General features: G+C 47.5%; 1 protein-coding gene across 1 annotated transcript in view; it reads left to right on the top strand.

Annotated features, from left to right (window-relative positions):
* Positions 1-4,078: 4,078 nt before the first annotated feature.
* Positions 4,079-11,172, top strand: part of SVIL (supervillin) — a 950,451-nt gene continuing 943,357 nt past the window's right edge. The window contains exon 1 of the mRNA XM_069648084.1: positions 4,079-4,834. The gene's annotated coding sequence lies outside the window, so the exon portion shown is untranslated. The remainder of the gene's footprint in view (positions 4,835-11,172) is intronic.

Here is an 11,172-nt window from a genome sequence, read left to right as displayed (position 1 = left end):
TCACCTGTGCTTTACATGCTAGGCGGGACCCGGTTGTATTGCCTGATTGAAATCCTTAACATGTAAAAGAGTAAGTACGACGGAGAGCTTGACTAGGAGGGATTCGCAGTGAGCTGTGCAGGGCATTGTTTCAGTGGAGGTGATAGAGATATGAGGTTTGTGCAGGATGGCTAATCTGCCTCCTCTTGAAGGTCTGTTGTGGGTGATGAGTGTGTAGTCAGGTGAGAAATCTTTGTGAGCGATAGGCTAGAGGTTGTCTGAGAACCAGGTTTCGGTGATGAAGATACGGTCGGGGTTCTCAGACGTTAGGAGATCAAAGATGTTGTGTTTGTTCTTGGCTACGGCTCGGGCATTGAGGAGGAAGCAGGTGACTTTGTCAGAGGTAGAGGTGGTAGTGTTTACCCGGGTGTATGGGGCTGGCCGGGCTGGGATGCTCAGGGTCATCGGAGGGTGGGTGTTTGTGGTGGGGGATGGTTGGTTGGTTAGGGTAGTGTAATAGAACTGATGGATGTGGTCGGGTGGGAGGATGCTGTAGTGGGTGTGTAGCGTGCCGTGGATGGCTAGGGACTGGGAAGAGATGTAGGGCGGTTGCAGGTCTTCGACTTAGTAGTGGCGTGGGAAAGGGGTTTTGGGTTGTGGGAAAAGGCTCAGAGGGAAGATGCATGGTGGTGAGAGATGGTGGGTGGTACAGAAGTGTCTTGCTAGGTGTTGTGTGCAGGGGCTGGGAAAGGGAGGGTGGGAAGGGGGAGGAGGTGTCTATGAGGGGGCAGTGGAATTGGGGGGGACGTCGTAGTGGTGGTCGGAGAGCGAAGGTGGGTCGAGAGGTGTAGAGCAGGTGAGGCATACACAGTATAGGGCGAGCTTCGTCGTCTACTTTTGAGTTTTGTTGGGTGCTGAGAGAGTGTGCAAGGGTGGGGGGTCTGTGGGAAAGGGGTTAGGTGCAATGGTTCGGGAAAGTGCAAAGGCGCGCCACACTCAGTGAAGGGACTTGCCGGGTGAGGCCATTTGGGGTTAATCAGTGAGGTGGAGATGGTGATGGGTCGGGGAGCAATGCCTGCCGAGGTGGGTGTGGTTGGGGCGAGGGAGGTGGAGGTAGCACAGGGAAGAGGTAGGGCGTAGGCTTTCACAGAGCCCCTGTGATTCCTCTGGGGTGGCTGTGTCGAGAGTGTGGGACAGATCGAGAGTGTGTGTGTTGGAGGGTGTCTGTTTGGCGGGTGCTGGAGGACAAGGGTGGTGGATGGGTTGAGGTGTGCCACCCCTTGTGTGAGAGGGGAGCTGAGGGTGGAGTCTTGTGGACTCTGCATTTGTAGCTGAGGGGGCTGGGAACAGGGGGTGGCGCAAGAGGTGTAGGATGAGTTTCTGAAGGAAGGTGCAAGGGTTGAGCTGGCATAGGGGCCGTATTTTGTTAGTGCCAGAGATATGATATGATAAATCATGTACAACGTGCCTGTACACAAGTGTTTCTAGGTGTGAAAATCTCCTCTGGACTGAGAGTTGGGCAGAGGTTGGTGGGATGCTTTGTGAGGGGGAGGCCTACTGCCTGGGGAAGGGGGAGGGGAGAGGGAGAATGGGCCAGGGATGCAGCGAGCGGGGCAGGGGTTAGTTGTTTCTGGGCCCGCCAGTATGCTCCTCTGGTCTGGGAGTTGGAAGGTCATCGCTCGGAGGTTGTGGGTTCTGGGTGCGCCAGAGTGCCCCTCTGGTTTGAGAGTTGGAGGCTCAGCGCTGGGAGGAAGAGGGAAGCTGTGATGGCTCGGACGGTGTCATGGATATAAGTGAGAGTCTCTGAGGAGGTGAAGTTTTGTGAGGTTTGAAGTGGCTGCAGGACTGTCAGCGGGGGCAGGAGAGGGTGGTCAACTAGAGTGACCACATAACTACATGTCACTGAGACACCTTTTTTCGAGTCTGGAGGATTGGCTATGAGGGTGCAGGACTAATCTACTGCTACTTTTTTGCACAATATATAATATTATGGAGAAAGAAAGCTCTTGAGTTGTGCCCTTAAGGGCTTAGCTGTTCAAGTCCTTGCTTTCAGCACACTTCATTCGGTATTCTTAAACAGCAATTTTACTTTTAGTTTCAGACTACAAAGCCAGGGTTATATCCAGAGTACCAGATTGCCATGAGATGATAAGAACAAGTTTAGCATCGCACACCTGACAAGCGCTAATTTGAGCGATGTTTAATCTTCCCACTGTTTTATACAAGAGAGGGTCACCTCTGTTAGTCATAGTTTGACGAAGGCATGCATCTTGTTGTCATGCATGATGTGCCAACAAGCCAGCTGTAATGAGAAGACATTGCTCTTAGTTCAACCACCTAATAGCATGCACTCAGCAAGAAACCACAGGCTTTTTACTAAAATGGACATCCCTCTTGGCTCATCTTCAAATAATATATAGTAATTAGAAATCACTCCCAAATCATCTGCAAGTACTATGCAGTCAAAAACAGTCAGTTTAAGAGAAGAGATATCATTCATAGTGCAGAGTGCAGGGGAAACAGGGGCAACGCCCCCCTTAGTTCTTTAGCAAAGGTGGCAGGTACCTCACTTTGCCCCCGCAGAAATGTTTAGTTTTCGGTTTCTGACTATACATCCTATAGGAGAGTGTGTGCAGTATCTTTGTGGCTGGAGATGAAACACTATTGGCTTTAAAGTCATGTAGTCATTTAGTGAACAACACTGTGGGTAATGGGGTGATTTTGAGTACAATCATGGATCCATATCTATTGTTGAATTCTTTGAAGGTTGAGGGACACATCCTAAAGTAGAACATTGCCAAAGTAGCTCAGCATGTTGAGTGATTGTTGCTGAAACATTATATGCTTAAAGCTGGATATAAATCGTATGGCTTTCTGCAATTCCTTATAAGAAAAATAGGTGCTGTGAAATGCACTGCTCAGCCAGGGGATGGGTTGGGTTGGACTCTTGCTCATATTCGAAGCAGAATGCCTGCCCCTACAGTTAAAATCAGAAGTTGGCAACCATGAACGCACTGATCAGTTTCCCAATAACTGCTGTCAGCACAATACAGAGGCGTATTTTCTATGTAGAAGTTTGACAAGCAGGAACATCTTTCAAAGTATACCCCAGGATACAGCTCAAAGTAGGGGCACAAATTCCCCATATTGTTGAATAATGTTATATGTGCCAAAAACATTTTTTCAATAAAAAGAAGTTACAAAAAAAATGTAAAACATTTTTTAAAAAGTAGGGGCACAAAAAGAGACACTATAAAAAGTACAGGGTATATGTAGGGGTATCCCGAAAAAATGAAACACAGTTTAAATAAAACTGGCGGGTTTAAGAAGCATGTTTCACTTTGGAAATATGTATGTTGTTGTTTTGTATCACATTGTAAAATGGGCATTTGGAAAGCAATCCTGCGCCCAGCATGTGGGAACAGGCTGAGTAAACAAAAGGATTGTCAACGCGTGATTGTTTGCTGGTTGAAGGAGCACCTGTAAGACTCCTTCAAAGTGTTCTTTTCAAGAGGAGGCGAGATCAACTAGGCGGGCAAAGCAGAAATTAGGATGGACAATTGACTTCTGTGCCACCCGATAGGGACGCCTATGTCACACACATACTTTACAGTAAAAGGTGTTGTGGTTTTCTTTATTTAATTGAAACTCCCTACATGCACGTTTTTCGTTTAATTTCAAACTGGATACGCGGCTACAGTTCAATACGTTCTGTACAAACTGCCGTTGCACCCTGGGGACATTTGAGAATGCGATCCATTTCAACAAAAAAGTGTGGCTCTCTTTGATCACTTGTGCGTGCGCCGCTGTGCTCCCAGGTTCACATTCTGGTTGCACAATCTTTATTTTCCTTCCCACCCGCCTCGCACACGTGAAAGGGAAAGCCACGACATCGGCCCTGCACTTGTTTATGCATCAACTGCAGGCAGGTAACTTTGTTTCGAAGGGAACGTTCAATTCGTCCGAAGCAGTCACACGGACCGCTGTTGGAGTTGCAGCCCTCTCTCAGGCCGCGCGTTGCCCGTGATGAATGAGATCCTGCTCTCCATGATAGATTGCTGGCCCTGGTCTTCGGCAATCTTCGGGGCCACGCCTACCTGCTAAGCCCGCCCTCCAGCAGACGCTTTCCCCGCGGCCCCACACCGGTTCCTCAACGCGACCTCCAGGCGCTTGGTAGTGTGTGCCGGGGAATCGTGTTGGTGAAGTTAGTGTAGTGCAAGTGGTAGTGGGCTGGAGCTGTTGAACAGCTGATGTGATCCTTCGGAGTCTCACGAGCTATTTATGGGAGATTGGCCGCCATCGAGCCTCCACAGTTCAGCCCATAAAAGGTTGGTCCTGTGCGAGACCGTCACTCTGCATGAGTTGCCGGTCCTGTGAGCCCGGAGAGCCCGTTGCTTCCTTGGGGGGGGGGGGGGTGAATTCCAGTAATGGATAGAGAGGCAAAAGGCGGAGCCGGAATCCCGAGCGGCTCATTGTCCAGGACTTTTCAAAGGACACTACTTTTAACTTGGAATTTTTCCAGTGGGACTCTCGGGGTGTAGCGTGCGCATGCTGCAAGCCCCAGCAAAGCACAGTTCTATAATTAACCCCTGCCCAGCTCTCCCGACGACAAATTAAAGATTGCGTGGTTTTTTTTCCTAATTGGTGTGATGTGACACTTTTTTTTTTTTTGCTTTTACACCTGAAAGTAATATTTTTCTTCTGACGCAAGCTGCACGTTTTCACTGGAACCTCTCGACGACCTTGGCTGGCTTTCATGAAATTTACTTGCTGGGAAAGCGTTGCATAATCCAGCCGTTTCGGGACACATTTGTGCCACTCTGGAGGAAGAAGGGCGAATCGAGCAGGATTTGAAGTAAGTGTTTACCTCCCCGATTCCTCGCCATTGGTCTAAACTTGTTTCCCAGGCGTTCGCTTTGCCGGTTCCCGGTTCTTTCTACGGATTAATGAAGCCACTCTTGGTGACTGGCTGCGTAGAGGACGCTTCAACTTTTTAACGATGCCCCGAAATGTAGGCTCGTTAAGTGACGCTGGTTGTTTGTTATAATGTATCTTCTTTTGGACCCACCCCCAGGCAGTTGAGGTGCAGTGTATGCATGCCCTGCAGCACGCTCTGACTAGCTCCGCGGGGACTGCGTGCGATGTGCAAACGTGCCTGTGTTTACAATGCTGTATAGCTTTATCTGCGGTGCTTGCTTTATTGAACTATCCGCTCGGTCGAGGACTTGTGGCACAGCAGACACTTCCCACGCCGCCCGGTTGGTATCGCCCTTTTAGGAAGCTTGGGTCCTTCCAGTGGCTCGCGGTCCGTCATAGAATGTCGCGTAGTAACGCAGAAGGTGTGAACCTCGCCTGCTAAAGTCAGTGGGACATTTTTATTAAAGCAGCCCCACCACCTGATAGTCTGTTTTAGTAATAAGCGGGACCTAAGGAGACACACCGTGTTTACCCCACCAGTTTCTTGTCCACCTTCATGGTCTTCAGTATTACCCCTGCTTGCCCGATACTTTTTCACAATGCATATATAATCATTCGAAAAGAACCACTTCGCCGAAACGCTGCATTGATCATTCAGTATAAAGTCCTATGAATCAGATGAAATCGTTGAATGGTATTCTTTTCAATATTCCTCCCTTCACTGAGAAGCGCAGAGAGCTGTCCTGCCACGCTCGCCCTGTACTGTTATGCGTTTGCTAACACAATGTGTGCTCCTTGTGCGATGGCTTTTTGCAAAAAACATGATTGTCCCGGTAGTTTACCAGGCGTTTTTCACAATCTCCAAGTTAATCACTCTCCTTTTAACAGCTGTGCAAATTGAAGTCACAGGTTCAAATACCAGCAAAAACGCCTTCTTACTAGCCAAGCCTAATGTTACTATATGGCGCTACCTTTTCAGTGATGGCTCACGCCCATTGTTGGAGCCTCAGGAATGTGTGTGTATATAGACATATATATTCTATCGTGTTAGGAAAAGTGATGTTTATTTCTACAAGGAAAACTGTTCCCGTTTAAAATCGCTTCATAGGGAGACCTCCATGTGATTATAATGCAAGAATAGAGATCTGTGATTGCCCTGTTTTTAAGTGGGTTGGGTTGTGTTTTTCTTTGCCTGGCAGTTACAGATGTGCTTTTTTCACTCTTCTACTGTTTTTCTGAACGTGCACTGACTCTGAATGGGACTTATCTACCTACACACTTGTGTAGCTTTGGGTTGTCTGAAATCTGCCAGTCGGGCATCAGAAGGGTTCTGTTTTGACCTAAGAATGCGTAGATCTCCTAGTTGTGAGGCATAGTAATGTAACCGCGTGTTTTGTCCCCTCCTGTACCGCCACATTACGAGTTCTGCTCGCGGGTGCCGCTCTGCATGCCTGGTTTTTGTTTTGACCTAAGAATACGTAGATTTCCTAGTTGTGGTAGTTGAGTATTTATATCTTGTAACTCCTCCACTTAGTCCAGATCAAACCAATTTAAGTAAAAGCTGCATTTTCACTTTCTCAACAGGTGTACTTCACTATTTCTGTCAATGCTGCAGAAAGTTAGACCTCCACACACATTGCTGTAGAATGTGTATGGCCGGTAAGCGTCCATGGCACGACTCTTCCTAGGTCTTGCAAGTGGGGGATACTTGGGTGTGCGCCGGCAGTCCATGTAACCACCTAACTCGACGACGGCCACCTTGTTCACCAAGTGTGGTTTGCATGTGTTGTGAGCTTCCCATGGAGGAGCCTTTCAGTGGCTGTCATCGCTCCTCCCAGCACCCCACCATCCATGCACTGTGGTCGCTCCAGCACTCGAGTGCTCCTTCCATGACTTGTGCCGGGAATGGTGAATGTCTTTTTGTCAAAATGTACTTTGGCTTTCTGCATGTTTCTCCAACTTTCAGCAGCTCTTGGTTTAAAGGACGCCAAGTACTGGGTCTGGGGCTCAGTGGACTAATTCATCCACTACAGGGGCCTGTGTTTGACCTCATGGTCACAGGTTCAAATCCTGGCAGGTCCACTCAGACCTTTATCCTTCCGAGGTCTATAAAATGAGTACCATTTTTATGTTGGGTAACAATAAACATATGTTATTAGCGCCAAGATTCTCCTTCGGGGGTGTCGGGGGGTGAATGTGCATACGCCTGTTATGTGTTATATGCAAGGAGGCATATTCTAGTAGATGTTTCGTGAAAATGTTATTGTAGCCACCTGTCTCTCCTCCTCCTCCCCTCCTCTCACCTCTCCTTGTTTAATTCTGGCACTACCTCAATTGCCGTCAGGCATAGTAATTGTAGCCGCCTGTCTTCTCATCCACCTCCCCTCCCTATTACTGTTGATTAGCACTTACTCTATCATTTCTCTTGACTCTTTTGATAGCAGCTTGTTTGTCCCCCACCCCCTTCCCTCGTCTTCTCCTTCCACTCCCCGCTCCAGCACTACTCTGAATCGTCGTCAGACTGAGTATGTTAGTCACTTGTGTTGTCCTCTCCTTCTCCCTCTCTCCATAGGCCCCCCACCACTTGTTAATTTTCCGGCACTACATCAATTGTCGTCGGGCATAGTAATGTAACCGCGTGTTTTGTCCCCCCCTGTACCGCCACATTACAATTTCTGCTCGCGGGTGCCGTCTGTATGCCTGGTCAGACCAGGGGTGCAGAGCGGCACCCGCGACCAGAACAGGATGTAGCAACGCTACCATCCTCCCCATTCCGCCCGGTAATTCCCCTTTCGTGGGACCCAGAGCCGGTCCCGAGTAGTACTTATTAAGGGCATGGCTACCTCCAAACTTGTAATGAGGCCCGTAGACACTATACAAATAATCAATCAATGCTCTGTATGCGCATTTTGTTACAGCCTTCAACATCAAATGCAAACACGAACTTTATTGCACACGCCGTAACAATGATTTAATTAACTACACAACAAATGGCCTCAAAACTTGTGAGCCATACCACATGCACCCACAGCCTGTCCATTTTTAAATATTTGAGACCATTTACACTTCTAATGCTCTAGCTAGTTTATGTACATAAGTTTTGAATATGCCTCACTGGTTGAAATCGTGCCCGCCAGGCTTCACAAATGGTATAGATTTGAATGATCTCCCCCAGAGGTGTAGAGGGCGATGGATAAACCTTTTTGGGTGCGTCACTTCTCAGTTATGAATGGCTTCCCAGTTATGAAGGATGGTCCTTCGTTAGTTGACCATCGCATCCATGTATACCTCGCCTGAGTTTCCTTATTTTGACTTTATGAAACGATATGCATTGCTGTATGGTTGTAGTGGGACTAGGGAAGAGGGGACAATGTCCTCTAGGCACAGGATTTTATCCTGCTTCAACATCATTTTATTTATAGACCTTCCATTAACTGACCTTTCCCAACTCTGCTGCGCAGTCACTTGTTTCACTGATCTTTGAATGTCTCTAGCAATCTTTGTCCAGGTCCTGAACTTGCAATAATCCCACAAGGAGTACCAACTAATAATCCCAAAAGGAGTACCAACTTTTAACTTGTAACCAAGCCCTTTACTTCCAGGTCAAATGGTGAACATCTTGCAGCCATCTCTTCTGCCAGGTTTAATAGTCATTTAAATCTTCCCTTAAGTAGTCTCCACTTAGCCAATGGCCTTCATTTATAGTTGCTGAACTTGTCTGCCAGGGCACTGCTCGCAATTTCCAAGGCTGCTTTGCAGCAGGGTCCTTCAAAACAGAGTTAGTCTGCAAAGCTCCCACTCCCAAAGTCCTGACAGATGGAGGATTGTTGGAACCACCTTCCTTATTATGAATAAGGAAATGGGTTCCAGAGAACAGTCACCCTATGTTGATGGGGATATTTATTCATTCAGACCTGGTACAGGTTGGACATTCCTCTCTGATCGCCTTTTGAAAAGTGTTTTTAGGAGGTAGTAATTGTGAATTATCTTCAGTGTGCTGATGTCACAGGCCGGGCATTCTACACTAGTACCTCCTCCCTTCCAACAGATCTTATCTCCAAAGGAGTCCTGTTTGCACCTAGTAGGAACTAATGTGACTGCCTGAGCAGTTGATGCATCTTGAGACATTGTATTTGGCTTTGGTTTTCTGCACCCTGGTTATGTATTGCATGGTGGGTACACTGCCTGCTTCTCAGAATGGGGGTGTACTGGTGTCTTGGTGTCCACCTTGTAACATCGTATTTCACCTCTGTGCCATTGTGGGATCATGAGAGAATTGCGGTCTTGACGAAGGTTGACCAGCTTCCCAAGAAGGGGGAGGCGGTTGGATTTTCAGCCAGTGAAGGAAATTGCACTTTACTACATGTTGCCCCGGGGTGCCCTGAAAGTGTCTGGTTCCTCACCTATCCTTTTGGGTGTGCTTAGACTACATAGCCAAATGGGAGACCTACCAGAGCAGAGGGGGCAGGTACGCACAACACAGCAGTCTTGGCAACATTTAGGGTTAACCACGTGATTGGCTTGCATGTGTGTAATGTACACAAGCGCAGTGAGATGCATGGAAAGTGATGTACTCTTAAAAACCAGGCTGCGACTTGCTGCTACCTCGTAGGGGATGCATGTAGATGCTAGCGGAAGGTCTGATTGGGGAAAAACCTTAAACCTGTTGCAAAAAAGGCCTCCCTTATCTCTTGTTGGATGCCCTTTTGCAAGAATGATCCTCTTGACTCCCATCTACCTCTCTATTGTCTCATGCAGCACATAGACTTGTATAAGCTTATGGAAACCCGACTACAGTTTTTGCCCCATTATTCCCTCGTTCACATAGATATTCCACTTAAGCTGCTGGACCGATTGAATTCCAAAATGTGACTTCATCTATTCTAGTTGAACATCTTTCAAAGGCCCATTGGTTTTTCTGCTTGCAAAGCCTGTACATGTAGTCCTGCTTTTGGGGCAAATGCGCATCTGAATTCTATGCTCTTTCCTCTATGCAAACTTACTGAGATCATTATGCAGAACACTTGGCACACACATGGCGGCGATGACGTCACCTTTTACCCGCCCCAGTTATTATTGAAACAATTGTTGAGTGGACTTTTATCCTCACCTGGCTTAATTGTGGTGCTAATGATTTGTCCTTGGGAGGTGATGGCCACATTCTATAACTGCAAACATGGCCATCACAACCACAGGAACAAAGCATTTGCATTGTCATAAAGCCCTAGTGTTGGAGCGTTGGCAGGAAGACTGAGAGAGCAGCCGCACCAGCTCGATCTGCAGGCCCACCAAGGATCCTGGGTCGAGACTGCTGAACGAATGGGAGTTGGGACTTTTACCCATCCAGCATGGGACAGACTGCCAGTCCTGCAAAAATACGCTACAGTTGGCCATCTTAATCTGACGCTATGTTCCTGATTGCAGGTTCAGCAATGTTGACTGAGTTACTGGCTCTTTGACAATGTGTTGTACATAATTTGCACATTGTTTTAACACAATTCTAGGCATGTGTTTTTTTTGTTGTTGTTGCATGTATGTTATCCATTTTACACGGATTGCAGTTATGTGAGGTTCTTCATGGAAGATACGTTGCAGGTTCCACAGCTTTTAGTGAGTGTAACCAGTTTGCTTAGTTGTCACAGGGTGGTTGGTCAGGTTTTGGATCTTCTGCAATGAGCGGCTGTTCATGTCGTTGCAGGTTTGTTCATTTGTGGGCCTGGCAGATGGTTTCGGTTCCTATAGACCTGCCTCCCTCCCTGGGCTTTCTTGCTCAAGTGATGAGTGTAAGATACAATGACTGGTGCTGTTGGGGGGGATATTGCTGGTGTATAGGCAAGTGGAAGGTCTGCATAAATGTTTGTGTGGTAGATGACCTGAACAATCATTGCAGGCATGGTGTGATATATGTGCAGTCATGCCTGTGATTTTGTAAGTCATGCATGAGTGTCTTATAAAGTATGTGCTCTGGGATGGATCCTGTTGCCATTGACTGGAGGAAGGCATGATGTGGTCTATGGTATTGGTGGGTGTCGCCCTCTTCACCCCACACACCTTCAACTGCTTTCTCCCCCCACCCCGCCATGTGCCAAATCTATAATTATCAGCACCCTGCACACAAGCTGATCAATTATGTGCAGGTTGGTATTCGCATAACAATATGAAACTGCTCATGGTTAACTGTTAAACGAAAGTGGTAACCAGCAACAGGGCTATTATATCCTACAAAACAAAATCACACCGGCTCAGGTATCGGTGTTCCCTGGTTCTTGATACCGC

The sequence above is a fragment of the Ambystoma mexicanum genome, chromosome 2q (assembly GCF_040938575.1).
Source record: "Ambystoma mexicanum isolate Mex_15411 chromosome 2q, UKY_AmexF1_1, whole genome shotgun sequence".
NCBI lineage: Eukaryota > Metazoa > Chordata > Amphibia > Caudata > Ambystomatidae > Ambystoma > Ambystoma mexicanum.
This window is presented reverse-complemented; position numbering and strand designations above follow the sequence as displayed.